Below are 19,625 nucleotides of genomic sequence, written 5' to 3'. Positions count from 1 at the left end.
TTCAGAGCCTGCTATTGGTCTATTCAGGGATTCAACTTCTTCCTGGTTTAGTCTTGGAAGAGTGTAAGTGTCCAGGAAATTATCCATTTCTTCTAGATTTTCCAGTTTATTTGCGTAGAGGTGTTTATAGTATTCTCTGATGGTAGTTTGTATTTCTGTGGGGTCGGTGGTGATATCCCCTTTATCATTTTTAATTGCGTCGATTTGATTCTTCTCTCTTTTCTTCTTTATTAGTCTTGCTAGTGGTCTGTCAATTTTGTTGATCTTTTCAAAAAACCAACTCCTGGATTCATTGATTTTTTGGAGAGTTTTTTGTGTCTCTATCTCCTTCAGTTCTGCTCTGATCTTAGTTATTTCTTGCCTTCTGCTAGCTTTCGAATGTGTTTGCTCTTGCTTCTCTAGTTCTTTTAATTGTGATGTTAGAGTGTCAATTTTAGATCTTTCCTGCTTTCTCTTGTGGGCATTTAGTGCTATAAATTTCCCTCTACACACTGCTTTAAATGTGTCCCAGAGATTCTGGTATGTTGTATCTTTGATCTCATTGGTTTCACAGAACATCTTTATTTCTGCCTTCATTTCGTTATGTACCCAGTAGTCATTCAGGAGCAGGTTGTTCAGTTTCCATGTAGTTGAGCGGTTTTGATTGAGTTTCTTAGTCCTGAGTTCTAGTTTGATTGCACTGTGGTCTGAGAGACAGTTTGTTATAATTTCTGTTCTTGTACATTTGCTGAGGAGTGCTTTACTTCCAATTACGTGGTCGATTTTGGAGTAAGTACGATGTGGTGCTGAGAAGAATGTATATTCTGTTGATTTGGGGTGGAGAGTTCTGTAGATGTCTATTAGGTCTGCTTGCTGCAGAGATGAGTTCAATTCCTGGATATCCTTGTTAACTTTCTGTCTCGTTGATCTGTCTAATGTTGACAGTGGAGTGTTGAAGTCTCCCATTATTATTGTATGGGAGTCTAAGTCTCTTTGTAAGTCTCTAAGGACTTGCTTGATGAATCTGGGTGCTCCTGTATTGGGTGCATATATATTTAGGATAGTTAGCTCTTCCTGTTGAATTGATCCCTTTACCATTATGTAATGGCCTTCTTTGTCTCTTTTGATCTTTGATGGTTTAAAGTCTGTTTTATCAGAGACTAGGATTGCAACCCCCGCTTTTTTTTGTTCTCCATTTGCTTGGTAAATCTTCCTCCATCCCTTTATTTTGAGCCTATGTATGTCTCTGCGTGTGAGATGGGTCTCCTGAATACAGCAGACTGATGGGTCTTGACTCTTTATCCAGTTTGCCAGTCTGTGTCTTTTAATTGGAGCATTTAGTCCATTTACATTTAAGGTTAAGATTGTTATGTGTGAACTTGATCCTGCCATTATGATATAACTGTTTATTTTGCTCGTTAGTTGATGCAGTTTCTTCCTAGCCTCGATGGTCTTTACATTTTGGCATGTTCTTGCAATGGCTGGTACCGGTTGTTCCTTTCCATGTTTAGTGCTTCCTTCAGGGTCTCTTGTAAGGCAGGCCTAGTGGTGACAAAATCTCTAAGCATTTGCTTATCTGTAAAGGATTTTATTTCTCCTTCACTTATGAAACTTAGTTTGGCTGGATATGAAATTCTGGGTTTAAAATTCTTTTCTTTAAGAATGTTGAATATTGGCCCCCACTCTCTTCTGGCTTGGAGAGTTTCTGCCGAGAGATCTGCTGTTAGTCTGATGGGCTTCCCTTTGTGGGTAACCCGACCTTTCTCTCTGGCTGCCCTTAAGATTTTTTCCTTCATTTCAACTTTGGTGAATCTGGCAATTATGTGTCTTGGAGTTGCTCTTCTCGAGGAGTATCTTTGTGGCGTTCTCTGTATTTCCTGGATTTGAATGTTGGCCTGCCCTACTAGGTTGGGGAAGTTCTCCTGGATGATATCCTGAAGAGTGTTTTCCAACTTGGTTCCATTTTCCCCCTCACTTTCAGGCACCCCAATCAGACGTAGATTTGGTCTTTTTACATAATCCCATACTTCTTGCAGGCTTTGTTCATTTCTTTTTCTTCTTTTTTCTTTTGGTTTCTCTTCTCGCTTCATTTCATTCATTTGATCCTCAATCGCAGATACTCTTTCTTCCAGTTGATCGAGTCGGTTACTGAAGCTTGTGCATTTGTCACGTATTTCTCGTGTGTTGGTTTTCATCTCTTTCATTTTGTTTATGACCTTCTCTGCATTAATTACTCTAGCCATCAATTCTTCCACTTTTTTTTCAAGATTTTTAGTTTCTTTGCGCTGGGTACGTAATTCCTCCTTTAGCTCTGAGAAATTTGATGGACTGAAGCCTTCTTCTCTCATCTCGTCAAAGTCATTCTCCGTCCAGCTTTGATCCGTTGCTGGCGATGAGCTGCGCTCCTTTGCCGGGGGAGATGCGCTCTTATTTTTTGAATTTCCAGCTTTTCTGCCCTGCTTTTTCCCCATCTTTGTGGTTTTATCTGCCTCTGGTCTTTGATGATGGTGATGTACTGATGGGGTTTTGGTGTAGGTGTCCTTCCTGTTTGATAGTTTTCCTTCTAACAGTCAGGACCCTCAGCTGTAGGTCTGCTGGAGATTGCTTGAGGTCCACTCCAGACCCTGTTTGCCTGGGTATCAGCAGCAGAGGCTGCAGAAGATAGAATATTTCTGAACAGCGAGTGTACCTGTCTGATTCTTGCTTTGGAAGCTTCCTCTCAGGGGTGTACTCCACCCTGTGAGGTGTGGGGTGTCAGACTGCCCCTAGTGGGGGATGTCTCCCAGTTAGGCTACTCAGGGGTCAGGGACCCACTTGAGCAGGGAGTCTGTCCCTTCTCAGATCTCAACCTCCGTGTTGGGAGATCCACTGCTCTCTTCAAAGCTGTCAGACAGAGTCGTTTGCGTCTGCAGAGGTTTCGGCTGTGTTTGTTATTGTTTACTGTGCCCTGTCCCCAGAGGTGGAGTCTACAGAGACAGGCAGGTTTCCTTGAGCTGCTGTGAGCTCCACCCAGTTCGAGCTTCCCAGCAGCTTTGTTTACCTACTTAAGCCTCAGCAATGGCGGGCCCCCCTCCCCCAGCCTCGCTGCTGCCTTGCCAGTAGATCACAGACTGCTGTGCTAGCAATGAGGGAGGCTCCGTGGGTGTGGGACCCTCCCGGCCAGGTGTGGGATATGATCTCCTAGTGTGCCTGTTTGCTTAAAGCGCAGTATTGGGGTGGGAGTTACCCGATGTTCCAGGTGTTGTGTGTCTCAGTTCCCCTGGCTAGGAAAAGGGATTCCCTTCCCCCTTGCGCTTCCCAGGTGAGGCAATGCCTCGCCCTGCTTCAGCTCTCGCTGGTCAGGCTGCAGCAGCTGACCAGCACCGATCGTCCGGCACTCCGCAGTGAGATGAACCCAGTACCTCAGTTGAAAATGCAGAAATCACCGGTCTTCTGTGTCGCTCGCACTGGGAGTTGGAGACTGGAGCTGTTCCTATTCGGCCATCTTCTAACCAGTCCTTTATATCATCGTTTTATTAAAAATAATTGGATGAACTATGATAATGAAGCAGGCTTGTGAAATGTGTCTCTGCCCTGAGTTGTTCACTTGCTTGCATGACTTTAACCTGTTTTGAAGACATAGTAACAATAATTAATAATCTCAAAGGAAAAGGTGAATAATAAGTAGCGAATTTAAATCGATGGCATTATAGCTAAAGTGTGTGCAGTAGGAAACAGAAAGGCCTGGCACTCAAGAGAAGATAATTTTGAGACATTTTCTTTCTCTTGGTACATTGTATAACTGAAAAATTCTCTCATGATAGGCTTTGAAGAAATCCTCTTAGTTTAAAACCTCTGATAGGAACGCCCAAGTGGGATTCTTTAACCACAGACTCTGAACTATATCTCCTGATTTTTCTATAGAAAAATATCAGTGGGGATTTAATAAAAAAAAGAAGATTAGAAAGAAATATTTTCTGGCATGAGTTGTTTTAACAGTATATGGAGAAACTGGGGTCAGACTGAGGAAGTTCAACCCCTTATTGCTCTCAAAAACTTGAGAAGTTTTCAGAGGTACCTGAAGCATGATTAAAATTACCACTTTTTTTTTTTTTTTTTTTTTTTTTTTTTTTTTTTTTTGCCCATCAGTCACTGTTTAGTAATAAAAGCACTTGTGATTGAAAATGTCATGACAACTATTAGCTGGAAAATTCTCCTAGAAGCTTGTTAATAACACCATTATTACATTAAAAATTACCAAAGTGATATTTTTGCTCCTTTTTTTTTATTGATAAAGACAATACAATCTCTTCTTTTAATTCATTGCATACCTAACAGATAACAAAGAGTAAAGGGTGAAGATCAGGTAATAGGTATGAAAACACAGAATGCATTATGTACAGAATATTATTTTATTATTTTCTTTTCAATTTAACAAGCACTTGACAAACTCTGAGTGTGACTTGAGTTCTAGTTCTTAGACCCCAAAACTTACACAAGAATTCTGACCATGAAAATGAAGCAAATTGAAAATATTTTATGTCATTCTTAAGAGTATGCTTGGAAATATCTTCCTGTAATGAGCTAAAAGAGGCTAAAGTATCTATATTTCGACCTTCAGGTTCAAACAGTTTAGATTTCTTACTTTCTTTTCCTTTTTTAGTTTTCCTGATCCTGGAAGCATCTGGGAAGTTAACAGAGAAAGCCTTCAGCCTTCTCTAAATGTGACAGAATTCTTGTCTCGGTGGATTAGAAAGCTGAGCCACAGTAATGAATGAGAACACCTTTGCTAAAGGTGATTTGTACAAGGTCCCTGAAGGTTAGTACAAGTCTCAGGGTAAAGAAATGTTCATCTTTGTGGAAGCTGATTCTAAAATATCCCTGAGGAAAGAAGGAGAACGAAGGATCCAGATAGATGAAGGCGGCCATCTGGATCACGCAAAACAAGCAAAGAGAGGACTTGGGGCTTTGTATCTCAGTCACATTGCTGAGGAAACTGGTATCTGGCTTCAGAAGTACCTAAAAAAATCAGAGATAAACAACTAGGAAAAGCCACATGTGCCTTGATATTGTGTATTGCACTTATGGAATTTAGGAAGGCCTTTCAGAGCATCTAGGCCTATATTATTACTGTACAGATAAGGAAGCTGTAGATAAGTTCAGAGTTTGGTCTAGAACCCGTGTCTACCAGTGGATTTCACATTGCAATACAGAATTAGGGATAAGGGAGTAAAATATTCAATAAAGTATTTCTGTATATGCTGCCCCTGTTAAAAATCAGCCATTATGCTCTAACAAAGTCCAATTGAAGAAAGATAACTCAAGAGAATTTGAGTATTTGAAAACCTTATACATGATTGTTCAAATGTGATAAGGTTTGGCTCTGTGTGCCCACCCAAATCTCACCTTGAATTTTAATAATCCCTACATGTCAAGGGCAGGGCCAGATGGAGATAATTGCATCATGGGGCAGTTTCCCCCATACTGTTCTTGTGATAGTGAGTGAGTTCTCATAAGATCTGATAGTTTCATAAGCATCTGGTATTTCCCCTGTTGGTACATTCTCTCTTTGCCTGCTACCATCCATGTAAAACCTGACTTGCTCCTCCTTGCCTTCTGCCATGATTATGATTAAACCTCTTCCTTTTGTAAATTATCCAGTCTCTGGTATGTCTTTATCAGCAACATGAAAATGAACTAATAGAAAATGATAAAAAGATCTCTAGAGAACAAGAGGCCAGATAAAAACAAGGAGTCACCAGTTGTCTGAAGTTCTTCTATGGTTCAAATTCAAGCTAATGCTTGAGTACTGGACTCAGGCAAGGGTCCTGAGAGTTCTGGCTCAGTGTGGGTATAGAGCCAGCCCTGCCACAGGCCTGCAGGTGAGGGGTCAGGAATTTAGCATCATTGGATGATGCTGAGCTTCAGAGCTCATGCCAACAGAATGTGCTAAAACACCGACCTAAAACTATTGGTCTGAGCAGTAGAAATTGAGTATGAGGCAACCAGGTAGAGATTGGATGCAAGAGAAAGAAAAGCTAGATTAAACAGAAGGTTATGGGATGACATTCTAGAGACTTTTAAAGGAGAGTCTGGTGCCATACCAGGTGGTGGAGAAGAAAATCTTAAGGGTGCTAAATCAGTCTAGACCTTATTGTTGGTGATCATTTCAGAGGAAACTGAGTTAGGAGATGAAGGAAGTGTGTGTTGGGGGGGGTGGGGTGGGGAATATTTGTTAGAAGGTTTGCTTTGAGACTTGACTTGGGAAAATGTCCTCTGGTCCTCTGTGTAGGTGTGAGTTGAGGTGGTTAGAATACAAGACGGTGACAGGAAAGAACTGTTGACTGTGCCTTTTTCATTCAGACAATAAAATATTCATGAGCATCAATTTTGTGCCTGGAGATACAACAGTGCTCATGGCAGAGATGATCTCTGTCTTGATGGTGCTTATTGTATTTAGAAAAATGCCATAAGCAGATAGCTACATGAATAAACATAAGTACAGATGTACAATAAAAGAAATAAATAATGGGGTATCACAGGATGGAGAATTTTTGAAGTAGAGGTTGTGGGAAGGCCTGACAAGATGGTGTTTAATCAGATCAGAAGGACTGATGTGTCTTAGAAGCAGAAGAAAAGCATTTCAGGCATAGAAAAGAGCGAATAAATAGGGACTGAGGAGGGAAAAGTTTCACGTTTTTCTAGGAAGTGTCACAAGACCATTTGACTAGAGGGTAGTGGGCATGGGGGAAAATGGCATGATGTGAGTCTGGGGAGGCCGGCAGGGAGAAGTTTGTAAGGCACTATGGGTCTTGATAAGTGTGGTAGCTACTCTCCTGAATGGTACCCAATGATACTATTGTGTGGTCCTTTTGCACACTTTACCAGGATTAGTCTTCGTGACCAATAGAGTATGGCAGAAATGGTGGTATGTGACTTCTGAGATTGGGTTATGAAAAACAATGCGGCCTCTCTCTCTTTCCCTCTCTCCCTGTGTGTGTGTCTTTCTCTTTCTTAGATCACTTGCTCTGAGGGAAACCAGCGGCTATCTTGTGAAAACAACCTTATGAAGAGGCTCACCCTGTGAGCCTCACGAGTAGGCTTGGACACAGGTCCTCGAGCCCTAATCAAGCCTTCAGATCATTGAAATTCCAGCCAACGGCTTGATGGCAACCTCATGAGAGACCTGGAGCCATTCAGCTAAACCCACTTCCAGATTCTTGACCCTTAAAAACTGTGTGAGATGAAAAATTGTTGTTGGAAGCCGCTAAATTTGAGGTCATTTGTTACCTAGCAATAGTAACTCATATCGAAAGGACTTTGGATTTTGTTTAAGTACAACGTCCTTTAGAACAAAAGGAAAGAGAGGTCTTGGAAACTGTCACTAAGTTGAAGGTTGACCAAGTAACCTTTTGAGATAGTGTTCAGTGATGATTTGCTGGACCCCTTGCCTTTAGACAGTGATATATTGTCTCCTTGTGTTTAGGACTCTAATACCAATAGAATCAAGAAGTTGTTCTATTTGCAGTCTCCTTGCAAACAAAAGCAGGACTACATTTAAAGCTGTAATAAAACAATGTTTTTCTATTCAGTCCCAAATGTTATCCTCCCTAGACATTTGGTACATCATTGTCTACTCTAATCCAATTCAGTAAGCATTTGTAGAGAAACTTTTTAAATTTTTTTTATTTTTTTGAGACGGAGTTTCACTCACTCTGTTGCTCAGGCTGGAATGCAACAGCACGATCTTGGCTCACTGAAACCTCCGTCTCCCGGGTTCAAGCGATTCTCCTGCCTTAGCCTCTGGAGTAGCTGGGACTACAGGCATGCACCACCATGTCTGGCTAATTTTTGTATCATTATTATTCTTTTTTAGTAGAGATGGGTTTTCACCATGTTGGCCAGGCTGGTCTCAAACTCCTGACCTCAAGTGATCCCCCTGCCTTGGCCTCCCAAAGTGCTGGGATTACAGGTGTGGGCCACTGTGCCCAGCCGAGAAACTTTAAGAGACAGTTCTGTGTTTAGTGTTGTGAGGCCAGGGCTATGACCACAGTCACAGTTCCTGTCCTCTAGTTACTCAATGTAGGGTGGAATTGGATTATTTTATATTCTGTCCAAACTGGTGCTCTCTCCCTTCTCTTCCCTATCACACTTGATTCTTGTTTATGATACGGGTGCTGAAACTGCAGAACACCAACAGACCAAGACTGGTCTAAGGATTTTTTCTTTCTGTTTTTTTTTCTAACAAATACAAGTACTATCTGTATTGTTTCCAGTCCTATGTAGAAATGGAGATTTTCTGACCTGAAGAGATTGGGTCAGGAGTTTATAAAACTTTCTTGTTATTAAAGTGATGGTAAGTGGGTTACTCTGAAGCTTGTAGCTAAGTCCTTGTTGAGGCAACTGGTGATTAACCTAAGGTCAGGGATGTTCTTACTTTGTTTACTGCTTCATTCAAAGCAGAGACTTTGGGTCCATTGTGACATCCAGTCACTCTTTTATATTACCATACTTAGGGCATTGAGAGACAAGCTTTACCCTAGTTTTACATACCCATAAAAAGCAAGTAAGCGTGGTTTAAAAACATTCCTTGAACATCTACATGCATCTGCTTTTGTAGGAGATGGTCTCTCTCTCTTTTTTTTAATCACCACAATTCCTCCTCTGCCCCCAATCTGGACCCCAGTAACCACCATTCTACCCTCTGCTTCTGTAAGCTTGCGGTTTTTTAGATTCCAGATAGAAGTGAGATTACCTTGTATTTGTCTTTCTGTGTCTGACCAGAAAGTCTCTCTCTTAGTGCTATACAGAGATCTCTACATACCTCCATTTAGAAAAGTAGACAATGAATACTTTCCCTTAATTCTTTCTGATATCTAACAGAAACAAAAAACCATTATCTGGCAGTGACAGGATATCTAGGAGAAGCAAAAACCATTGCCTGGCAGCATCAGGCTGATTATAGGAATTCTTTTTTTTCCAAGGGCCTCCTAAAACACAAACATACCCAGAACAAATACTAATATAAGGGAAAACCTGATAGCTGTGTCACTGGAGGTGCATATTTCAAGGTGCCTTTGAGATTTGGGTACCTCATTTTGGAATTCTGAGCAGTCTTCATAGGCAGGTCCATCATCTCGGTGGAGAAGGAGGTCAGCTGGGTGCACTGAGGCGGAACTGATTGGCTAAATTGCCAATGGCCGCAGAATGATCCAGCAACAGTCTGAAGCCAGGAGGAAGAAACAGCTGTATCCAAGCGGCATTGAAATCTGTCTCTAATTACATTCGCCCAATAAAAGCTTATTTACCATTGGAGAGACGCTTATAACAGCATTTACATCTTTCATCCTTCCAAATAATTTTGCCAGTTTTTTTTTTCTTCCTCTAGGTTTGAAGGGTCAAATGTTGAGAAAGCACATTTCCAGAATGTCCTGTTTTTTGTGTGATGCAATGTAAAATCATCTAGCAATTTCAGATGCTAAGGAGGGATGTCTGCTTCTTGAAAAAGAGAGTGAGTCGGTTCACCAGGACTCCACTGTGTCTGTGTTGTGGTCCTGGGAAGATTAACCAGCCACAGTGCTTCATTTATCTGCAGCCAGCCCGGGTTAACATTCCGAGTGAGTCCTAGTGGTAGAGGTTTCCACAGTCCAGTGGTGCATAAGTACTATTCCATTAGTAGTGGGAGCGACATTTACAGGTCAATAAAGACTTCATAAAGTGCTTTATATGCTGATGTCAGCTAGCACCTAGCAGGACACAGGTAGCCATTAAACTGGTGGGTTTGCTGAATGGAGTTCATTTTCAGAACCGTGTCAATGTGATGTTCCTAAATAGAAGTGTTAGCACAGCACACAGGAATTGTACTGTTTTCTGAAGCTTCAGTCTTAACCCAACTGCCTGATTGTAATTTGAAAAATGGCATTTAGCAGGTTCTATATAGATAGCATAGTGGTTACTATGATTAGCTTCAGAACCAGACAGACTTGAGTTCAATGCCATCTTTGTTTCTTACATGATGTGAGCACGAGTTCCTTAATCTTACTGAGCCCTGATTTCTGTCATGTGTCACGTGGGGAGAATATTACAGCTAAAGCGAAAGGAGAATGCCTTTTCACTATTCTTGATTCCAAGGGAGACATATTCCTGGATTTGATAATATATGCAAAGTGCTTAGAATATTGTCTAGTTCACATTAGGCATTCCGTAAGTGGCCATTATCATTATTGAAAGTTATTCTGACTCCCTGTGTACTAATTGGGAAATTGAGGGGTGGTTGATGTTATTGCTGCTTACTCTATGACTTCATTGTGAGAGCAGAGTAAGACATAGTTCTTGCTTTTCAGTCTGATGTGGTTCTCACAGTTCTTATTTACCTTAGATGACTTGGACTGAAAAAATCCATGTAGGAGGCATCCTTGCACATTTTATATTAACAAAACAAATAGAACACATTTCTTCTTCTTCTCTCAAAATAAATACTTTGTATAGGCCGCACTACTCACTTCATCTTTTCTTCCTTCCCATCCTTTTTTCAACCCACATAGGCCTAGCCTTCAGTTACCCGTTTTGAGACTGGGGACCTGTCAATCAGTATCTGCTCACCTTACATGCTCCAGGTTTCCTCCATTAGGACACAGAAACATAATTAAATGGAGAGTAGGAATAAAACAAAGAATATATTATTTTCTGTTTTGTTTTGCTGCTTAATTCCTTTCAGACTCATTCAGCATATTGGTAAGCCTGAGAAATAGGTGACTACGTGATTAAGTCTCATTTTCCTTGTCAACTCTGATCAACTGACAGTAATTTTCTGGGACATTGTCTTCTGAAGGATTTTCTGATTATGCGTGGAGGTTCAACAGTGAAAAATCATAGTGGCCAATTTAAAATGATTGCTATGGGTGCAGAAAACGAAGGAGAGGTGGTGGTGTTGGTGCCAGGTATTTCATCCGTGCTTTAAGATTCTGGGTTAACAGCAGCGCGAGAAAGTCTTTCAGAGCAGGAGTCATTGCTGATTCATCTTGGTACATCCTAGCATACATTTGGCACTTTGCATTTTGTTTTTCAGATTTATTTATTTATTCAGCAAATATTTGTTGAGTGCCTACAGCATTCCAGGAACCTGGTTATTAAACTAGAAAAGTGTGTTCCCCTGACAATATACAAGGTGTACTGAATTCAGTAGTTTACCATTTCCTTTTTCTAGCTCTTCTTTATTTCATTTCTGAATTTCATGTCAGTTCATGCCTTCATTATCTTGACCTGGACTGTTATAACCATGGTTTTCTAGGGAAAACAGAGTACCCCACTCTATCAACTGCCCGAGGTCTTAAAGCACATTGATAAGTTCTCTCAGGGGCGAGACGAAGCAATAGTGAAGGTGATGAGGAAGCAAGGAAAGACAAATGGTAGAAACCAAGTTGAAAAGTACTGCCACTGAGATATTACTGGGAGAAAAAAAAAGAGTTTATTTGGAGATAGTTTTCAAACAACCGCAGATACCAGGAAAGACAAATTTTCTCTTGGAAAATTTCTCTTGGAATTTGGTAGATGGGCACACTCCCCTTCTTATTTTTATAAGCTGTAAAAACTTATAACTGTGTCGGTCTCCTAAATGGTGTCCTAACCATCATCTGACACTATCCATTCCATCTAGCCCACTGTTTCTAAATAAGTTTTTTCAAGATGTGCACCTCCAGTCATGTCACTCCTCTGCTTAGAGCTCTTCGATGGCTTCCATTGGCCCACAGTAGAAGTTTTTTGTTAGAAATTATCAATGCATTAGGATAACTTGTAAACTGTGTACCAAATGTCTGCTATTAACTGAGTTTCAGTGTTAAAGATTGGGAATAATTTATTTTTTAAATGTAAACTTTACAATTTTGATTTCCATTATTCTTTGGGGTTGTGAACGATCAGCAGCCAATCTTTTCTAAGTTGTGAGCTATACCATGTGGCATTTGCCAGCAGAGGTTGTCGTGATGTCATTGTTATTATGTCAGAATCTGGGATTGTCCAGGCATTTCACCGTAAACTGCCAGAGATTTTGTAGTAGAATAGCCTCTAGCCAATCAAATAAAGTCCAAACTTTGTAGAGGCTTTAGGATGACCCTGTATTCTCATCTTGTTTATCTCTCCAGACAAATCTTTGAGAGTTCCACCTCTTACTCTGTTGAAAATGTTTTTCTACAGTCCCTCCCTCCAATCAATTTAATAAACCCCTCAAATATTTTAAGATCACAATTTAGTTCAAGCATTACTTATAAGGTCTACCCTGATGCCTTACTCCCTGCTTCTGGTAGAATTGAGTGATCACATAATTGCACAATAATTTAAAAAATGAGGACACCTATCTCTTCATTTCTCGTTCATTTCATCAGATCCCAGTAGAAAGTACCTATTGTGTCAGTCAGGATAATCAGGGCCTGCTGTGAGAACAAACAATCCTCAAATCTCAGTGGCTTGCTACAACAAAGGCTTATTTGTTGCACCTGGTCCATGTCCATTGTGAATTGGCTGGCATCTTTCTCTACACCATCATTCAGGATGAGTCAGTGACCACTGTCTTAAACACCACTGGTTATTGTACCAGAGGAACGATGGGCTCTCACAGAGGCTACTCCATCCCACTGTTATTTGTATTTCTGATTCATTATTTGTAACTAGCATGACCCTATTCAAACACACAAAAAATCCAGGAAACATCTTATGCATGTGAGGCAGAGAGCAAGAAATATCTGGCAAATAGTACTTATTATGACCATACTTGCCCAACATAGAGAGCAATCACGGTATTCCCTAGAGTTATGGAGGGGCCTATTTTTCTGGGTACATTTGTGTGACATATGTGGACATACTTGGCTGTTCCTTAGCCAAGAAGAAAAATTGACAATATACAAGGTGCACTGTATACAAGGTATGTCTCTGTCACACCTTGTGTCTTCAACTCCTACAGCCAGGTTCAAGGGTTGGGGGGGTCTAGAAGCTTCATAGAAAACATCCTATTTTCATTTCTATGGATATCCTGGATAAGCTTTGTATATCTAAAAACTCTTTGTGAACCATTGCACTGGAAACTTCATATATAACATCTCACTTCTCATCCAACAATCCTATGAGGTAGGTGTTGTTTTCTGGATGGGGAAATAGAATACTAGAGAGGATAAATAGCTTGCTCAAGGTCACAGAGCTAAAACGTAGTGGAACCAAATTTAATTCCAGCCTGTCTTCTGAATCTGTAACTGTTATTTTTCTCTTTACCTCTGCAGCATTGTACATAAAACCCAGGGAATTATATTAACTTCCTTTAAAGTTAAATGTATTTTAAACTGGTACCCAGTATCATCTGAGGGTGCTCTAAGTCTTGGTATGTTATATTCTGATATGTAAACCACGTTTCTTATTGTTTTAAACATTTATCTGTCTGCATTTTTAAGGGAGAATATCAAGGGTTTATCTTCTTACACAGTCCCGTTCTGACAACATGAGGGCATTTTGTAGTGACAGTGAGCTTTAATTCAGAAAAATGGATGGGACAGTGGTTCTCCTGCAGTAGGAGATTTATACGTCTTTCCTTCTCTCTGTTAACAGGATTTATTCATCAGCTCTGAACAACACATGCCAAAGACTGCACTCTCTCCCCGCTCCATCCCCCAAAATAGCTATTGGTATTTAATAAATAATCATTGTTATGACTTAAAATGCTCGTTATAACCAGATGAAACAAGGCAATTGGGTTTTATTTTTAAAGCAATGAAAAGGAGTTAGTTTATTGCATCTCTTTCAGAGAGCTTAGGTGGGGGTTTCAGCCACAATGATGCTACTTTATTATGAATTTCTATCAGTTGGATAGACTAAAATTAACATTTGATGACTTCTTCATTGATATCTGACATTTTTTTTCATAGGCAGACTCTAATAAAGAAGTCAGTTAGAGCTATTAGACATATTTTAGAAGAATTTTTGATGCATATCTTCACTTAGATTATGAAATTTAAATCATTGCTGCTATCAGTTTGAATGCTAATGATATAGCCTGCCAGATGGAAACCTTTCATAAATTTTCGCTTTTCTCTTACAGTGGGTTGTAAATCTTAAGTAAATGACTTCTTGGGTGAACTATGTTGATGTCAGCTTTAGTGCCTTATGTCCACACTAATTTCAATGTCATAAGTACCTGGAAGGCAGGCAACTCTTAATTAAATGCCATTTTCTTTGTGGATTATTGAGCTAGAGCAGAGTGCAGACTCTCCTTGCATTGTCTGTGGCTTACTGGAGAACAGCTCTGCTCTCGCTTTGTCACAAGTGGGTTCTTTTGGAGCTATTTAAATGCTTTGGTGTCATGCAGCTTCTCCTCTCTCAGCTAAAACTGTCTCTCTCAATGTGTCTTTCAGACAGTAAAACACTGTTTTTCCTTAGCCTTTTGTTCTCCATTTTGACAAAACACATTCTGTAGGTTCTTGCCTTTTTTAACAACTTTTTTTCCTCCAAAAATTGATGTTTTAGTTCTCTTCAGGAGTGCTAATCTCCATATGAGAACCACACTGGATAAAACTCCTTTTTTTTCCCTATGGGGTTATATCAGTATTCAGACTAAATCTTCCGAAGGGCTTTTCTACCAATTATGAAGACTTCTGAAAACTTGTGCCTGCTTATTACTTAGATTTCTTGGGAATTTTTTTATTACAATTTTTTTTCTTTAAAACTGAGCCAAATTTTGAAAAGTATTGTCACTTATTTTTTTTTTCTTAAAAACAACAGACAAAACATAAAATTAAATGAAAGATTGTTCAAACTTTTTATTCCTTGGAAGCCCAAAGGAAAGAGATGATAAAATCACAAGAAAAATACTTAGGTGAGCCAATAAATATTCCCAGTAGAAATCTCAGAAATCCTACAGGTGAAACAACTTTTTCCAGTTATTGAGTTATTTTCTCAGCAGTTGTTTATTTATTGATTTGTTTTGCCATTAAACCTACAAACCAAGTGATAAATGTGCTTCCTCTGTTGTTACAATGTAATGCATTGAGCTTTTCTTGAAGCTTCATTAAAATTATATCTAAAGCACCGATTATAAGAAAATGATTAATAATACAATAACATAGAGCAACTGTTCTGTGGGGCTGCTTGGAGTTGCAAGCTTTTTCATCAACTCTGTTTTGTTCTCTGCTTCTATCCATGCAGGGAAGCAAATGCTCGTCACCAAGTTTTTTCATCAAGCATCAGGAACCATCATTCTGTAGAAACAAAGGCACCAACAAAACATTTCCAACCATTAAAATAATTTTCCAACATGGTTTCGGTAATTAGTGTATTTCATTTTCAACAACTATAATTAAACCTGACCTTTAAGCTAATTATATCTTGACATTTATGATTTTAAACTGGCTTTCCCTGTGGTGACAGTGTGTTAGATTTGGGTTCTAATGCACAGTTTTGTAGTATTTACCTGTTGTCAAGGGTTTCTGTTGTGGGTTGAAGGGGACCCTTTCACCCAGCGTCCTGTTATTGGAGGGCTAATGGTGCCACCAATGGTGTGGTAGGAATATTATCTTCTACAATATACAGATGATAGTGAATTTTTGTAAAAGTGTTTGGATATAATTACAGTCACAGCAGAATCCCTGCTAGAAAATTTCAAAGAACAGGACGAAAATTAACTCAGAGTCTGAGTGTAGATCAAGTTGACTTTTTTTTTTGGGATATAACAAGCTGCCATAGGAGAAAAGTTGAGTCAAAGTGAAACTGGGGACAGAGGAGAAACCAAGATGGCAGGCCTGGTCTTGTTGGTTTCCATTAAGCTTGAGCGATGATGGAAATGTTCACGATTTTTTTCCTTTTGTCTCTCCTAGGCTACTTCCAAATTAGCTTTCCTTTTTCCTGATAATAAGAACAATAACTAATACTTAATAAGCCTCACTGTGTGCCAGGCACCATGTTAAACACTTCAGATGTATTATATCCATCCTTTAGCAGTCCTTGGAGGTAGGGAATCCATAGCCCCTTGATTTTCTTCAGTTGTCAAATGCCAATACTTGGTGAAACAAGATGTATTTTGAAATGTTAATGTTCATGTTTCTTTTTCTCTGTTTGCCTTATGTGATCATCCACTGTTTGGTCAGAGGCATCCATATGGCTTTTAAGAATGAGAATAAACAGTCAGGTTTGCTTTTCTTACTTTCAAAGTGGGTTCAAAGGGAAGCAGTGCCACAACCAGAGAAGTGGAAAGAGGATATAGTAAGGACCAAAGAACCAGGCTGCTCATCACCTCACCTCCTTGCATGAAAGAGAGCTGAAGCAGGGAGGATATGTGACCCTCATGGAGGGGAGGCAGGAGAGAAGTGAGTTCATGGGAAATGTGGTGCAAAGCAAGTGAAGACGTGGTGTGGGTTGGGTAATAGGAACAGCAAAGCAGAGTACCAGAGAGTACCCTGGAAGCTCAGCCATCACAGGCAGACTGCCAGTGGGGAGAGGACTGGCCATATTCAGGCAGGTGGAGGAGCTGTGCTAGTGGAGGCATTAGCCTCATTGCCCTTGTGAGAGCTGAACTTTTCGTGGAGAGTTGCCTTCAGGTGGCTCATGGATTGTCTGGTAGGAAGATAACTGTGATGAGACTTCATGAGGCCATTGAAAATCTGGGAACGGTGGGGGTGGGGGGATTTCAAGTTTTTTTCTGTGGGCTGGGACATACATACGAGTCTTAAAATATAGGAGGGAGGTCATTAGGCTTAGAGAGGCAGGGACATTATGGAAAGGAAAACCCAAGCTTTATGTTTAGGTTGGACTAGATGTGAAGGGACCCTGTCTTGTAACATGGGAAATGATTTAAGTTCTCACTGGATATTTATTTTTAACAGTGACTTCGGTTCAAAAAATCAAAATCAAGACTCAACCAGGTGGCTTTCTAATGGTGGGATTAGAGGCAGGGGGATACTTGGTTTCAAACCGGCATTCTGAACTGCTTTTATATTAAACTCAGTGGTTTCTACCTCTTTGCATAACTTTAGGATGCATCTTATTTCTGGGCATCTCATTTCTGGGAAGTGAGATGTGTGCTTCGCCACTGTGTGTTGCCAAAGAACAGGTTAGATCAAGTGTATCCACTGACTGGGCAGTAGAAATGGGCTTGGGGACTAGGATTGAACGAGGCACAAGATGAGCATAAGGACATGATGTTGTTAAAGAATGAGGACACAGATCTTGGCAAATCTATTACATCTTTAGGATTGTTCTGTCATCTTCTCTAGTTTCGTCTTCTTGGAGATTTGGAGCCTCTGTGTGGACTGCAATAAAACAAGTGGCTGAAACATTGTGTGAAGACACCCTGACCCTTGCTTAACTTTAGGTAGATTTCAGACAATGTTGGTTAGCTTCCTTTTACTCAATGTACCTTCATAAAAGTGAAAAGATGGCAAATTTGTGACTTTAAAGTACTGGTGGTGAGAAAGGAAGAGAATACTGGTTAGAATTTTTAAAAATGTTTTTCTTTTTACTTTTATAAATACAGGGATTACACGAACAAGTTTGTTACATGGACTAGAAAAATATTAACGAGTAAAAATCGACAGCCTTTTGAAGTTAGGGTCAGCCCCAAGGATGTGTCTTAGGTTATTAGGTGGCTCTGTCATTCATCCCTTATTTTGCTTGTCAATCTGACTAGGCTGCAAGTGCTATGAAGTTAGGGTTGACAGTTTTGTTTAGCTTCGTTCTGTTTTTCCCAACTGCAATGCTTAGAGCTGGTCAAAAATACTTCCAGTTGAATGAATCCAGCCTTTGGAAAATTATTTTCCTCTTCATGAAAGGCCAGTCTATATGTGGCCATGCATGCCTCTGTTCTGATCATCATCTTTCTGTTCCAGTTCCCAAGAGGAGTCAGTTTCATGAGTTTTCGGGGCCAGGGGCTGCAGAAAATTGTAAAGACTTCAAGAAAGCCAAGTCCTTGTTCCCATCAGCATGTCAACAAGGCAGTGGTGGAGAGCTGCTCACTCCAGGTGCTGCTACTATGACAGAGAACCCTGGACCACTCCTACTGATGCTGACTTACAGAGGAACTAGTTAGTTGGGCTTGTGGTTAATTTGTTCTCCATCTGGGGCAAGCTGTATAGCCTGTATATCCAACTACATCTCACAGGAGACAAATAGACTGGACCTATCCTTGCAAGTGTGTTGGGTGGGTCAGATGTTTAACATGATCCCTATAGCTAATCTCTGGTAGATTTATTATCTGAGTCTTACAACCCCTTGGTGTCTTGAAGACTATAATCTATAAAATGTGTGGTGAGTAAAACAACTAGCCAGAATGCCATTCCTAATGTGTTATTGGCCAGGAAGGCTCAGAAAATCATAAATCTGATGTGAATTTATAGTCGCAGACTTAAGTGTAGTCAATGACAAGATAGCCCTGTCATTTTACTGACAGGGGATTACCAACACACTGAGACTTACATATCTGGTCTATTATGAGTTAAAAGTAACACTGAATTTAAATTGCTCTTAACACAGGATATATCTAAATATTCACTGTGTATTTATTTATCTCTGCAGTTCAGAGCCTTTTCTGACCAGAGTCTTACATTTCTGTGCTAACAGTTTATTCTTTAGCAGTAATGGTCTTTCTGGAGCCATTTGATTTGACTGTGCAGTGACACATGATATTTGGATAAACCAGGATTTATTTTCTCTTTAGCTCTGCACATGGAATTTGGTGACACGTTTACAAGAGATCACCTGTGATGAGGACAAAGGTCAGTGGAAAGCTGTTCAAACAGAGATACTTGGCCTCAAGGAGATCATTTGAACCTCAACTCTTGACCTGTTCATTGACTGTGTTTGCTAATTGGGTCTTCAGTGCAAAGCAAGAAACAATGCTCAGCTTTGCTAACTGTTTGTGTAGCCAGAACATGAAAATCAATCTACTGATGACCAAAAGGGCATAGCAAACAACATCCCTGTGGAGTTGGGTGTTTTTGGCCTTGGTGTTCCACAGATGTGACCTGAGAACTCTCACAACCTACATGAAGATGCAATTCACATAATTAATATGTTCACTGCATGAAGATTTTATTCACCATAAGTTGGGATGGTGAGAGATGGACAGAAAGCACAGAAGCCTGAAGCAAGTAGAAATGTGACCTATGAAAGCAGTTTGAGTTCAGTTGAAATGATTGTGCACATTCTGATACCATTCAATTGTATTCTTTATTTTCCCCATCAGTGAGATGTGAAGGATTTTACAGCTTGTGAAGGAAAATATATCATATGAACACAAAACAAAAAGAATCCACCTCTTTGGATACATTCCTTGGTTTAACTATAAAGAAGTAGCTTCTGTGGCTTCTCCTAAAATGTGTGAAATACCAGCTGGCTGGGTCCCTGGGAAAAAACCAACTTGAGGGCCCCCGAGTCTGGAAGTCTCCTGGCAGCTCAATCCTTGTTAGCATTTGAGATAAATAAAACAATTGATCTTATCTGAAAACTGCATAGAAAGTAGGAATATTTTTATTACATTGAAAATGAAGAAAAAAAAAGCTCTTGATTTTTTTTTTTTTGATGGAGTCTTGCTCTGTCACTCAGGCTGGAGTGCAGTAGTGTGATCTCAGGTCACTGCAAGCTCCATCTCCTGGGTTCACGCCATTCTCCTGCCTCAGCCTCTTGAGTAGCTGGTACTA

At 40.1% G+C, this 19,625-nt stretch overlaps 1 long non-coding RNA gene across 1 annotated transcript in view; it reads left to right on the top strand.

The window, feature by feature from the left end:
* Positions 1-17,869, top strand: part of LOC105487810 (uncharacterized) — a 139,917-nt gene extending 122,048 nt beyond the window's left edge. The window contains exons 5-6 of the long non-coding RNA XR_011620643.1: positions 4,622-4,777; positions 17,817-17,869. This is a non-coding gene — a long non-coding RNA (uncharacterized lncRNA). The remainder of the gene's footprint in view (positions 1-4,621; positions 4,778-17,816) is intronic.
* The last annotated feature ends 1,756 nt before the right edge of the window (positions 17,870-19,625 follow it).

Source organism: Macaca nemestrina, chromosome 3 (genome assembly GCF_043159975.1).
Source record: "Macaca nemestrina isolate mMacNem1 chromosome 3, mMacNem.hap1, whole genome shotgun sequence".
NCBI lineage: Eukaryota > Metazoa > Chordata > Mammalia > Primates > Cercopithecidae > Macaca > Macaca nemestrina.
The sequence above is the reverse complement of the archived record's forward strand: the minus strand, read 5'-3'. Positions and strand labels throughout refer to the sequence as shown.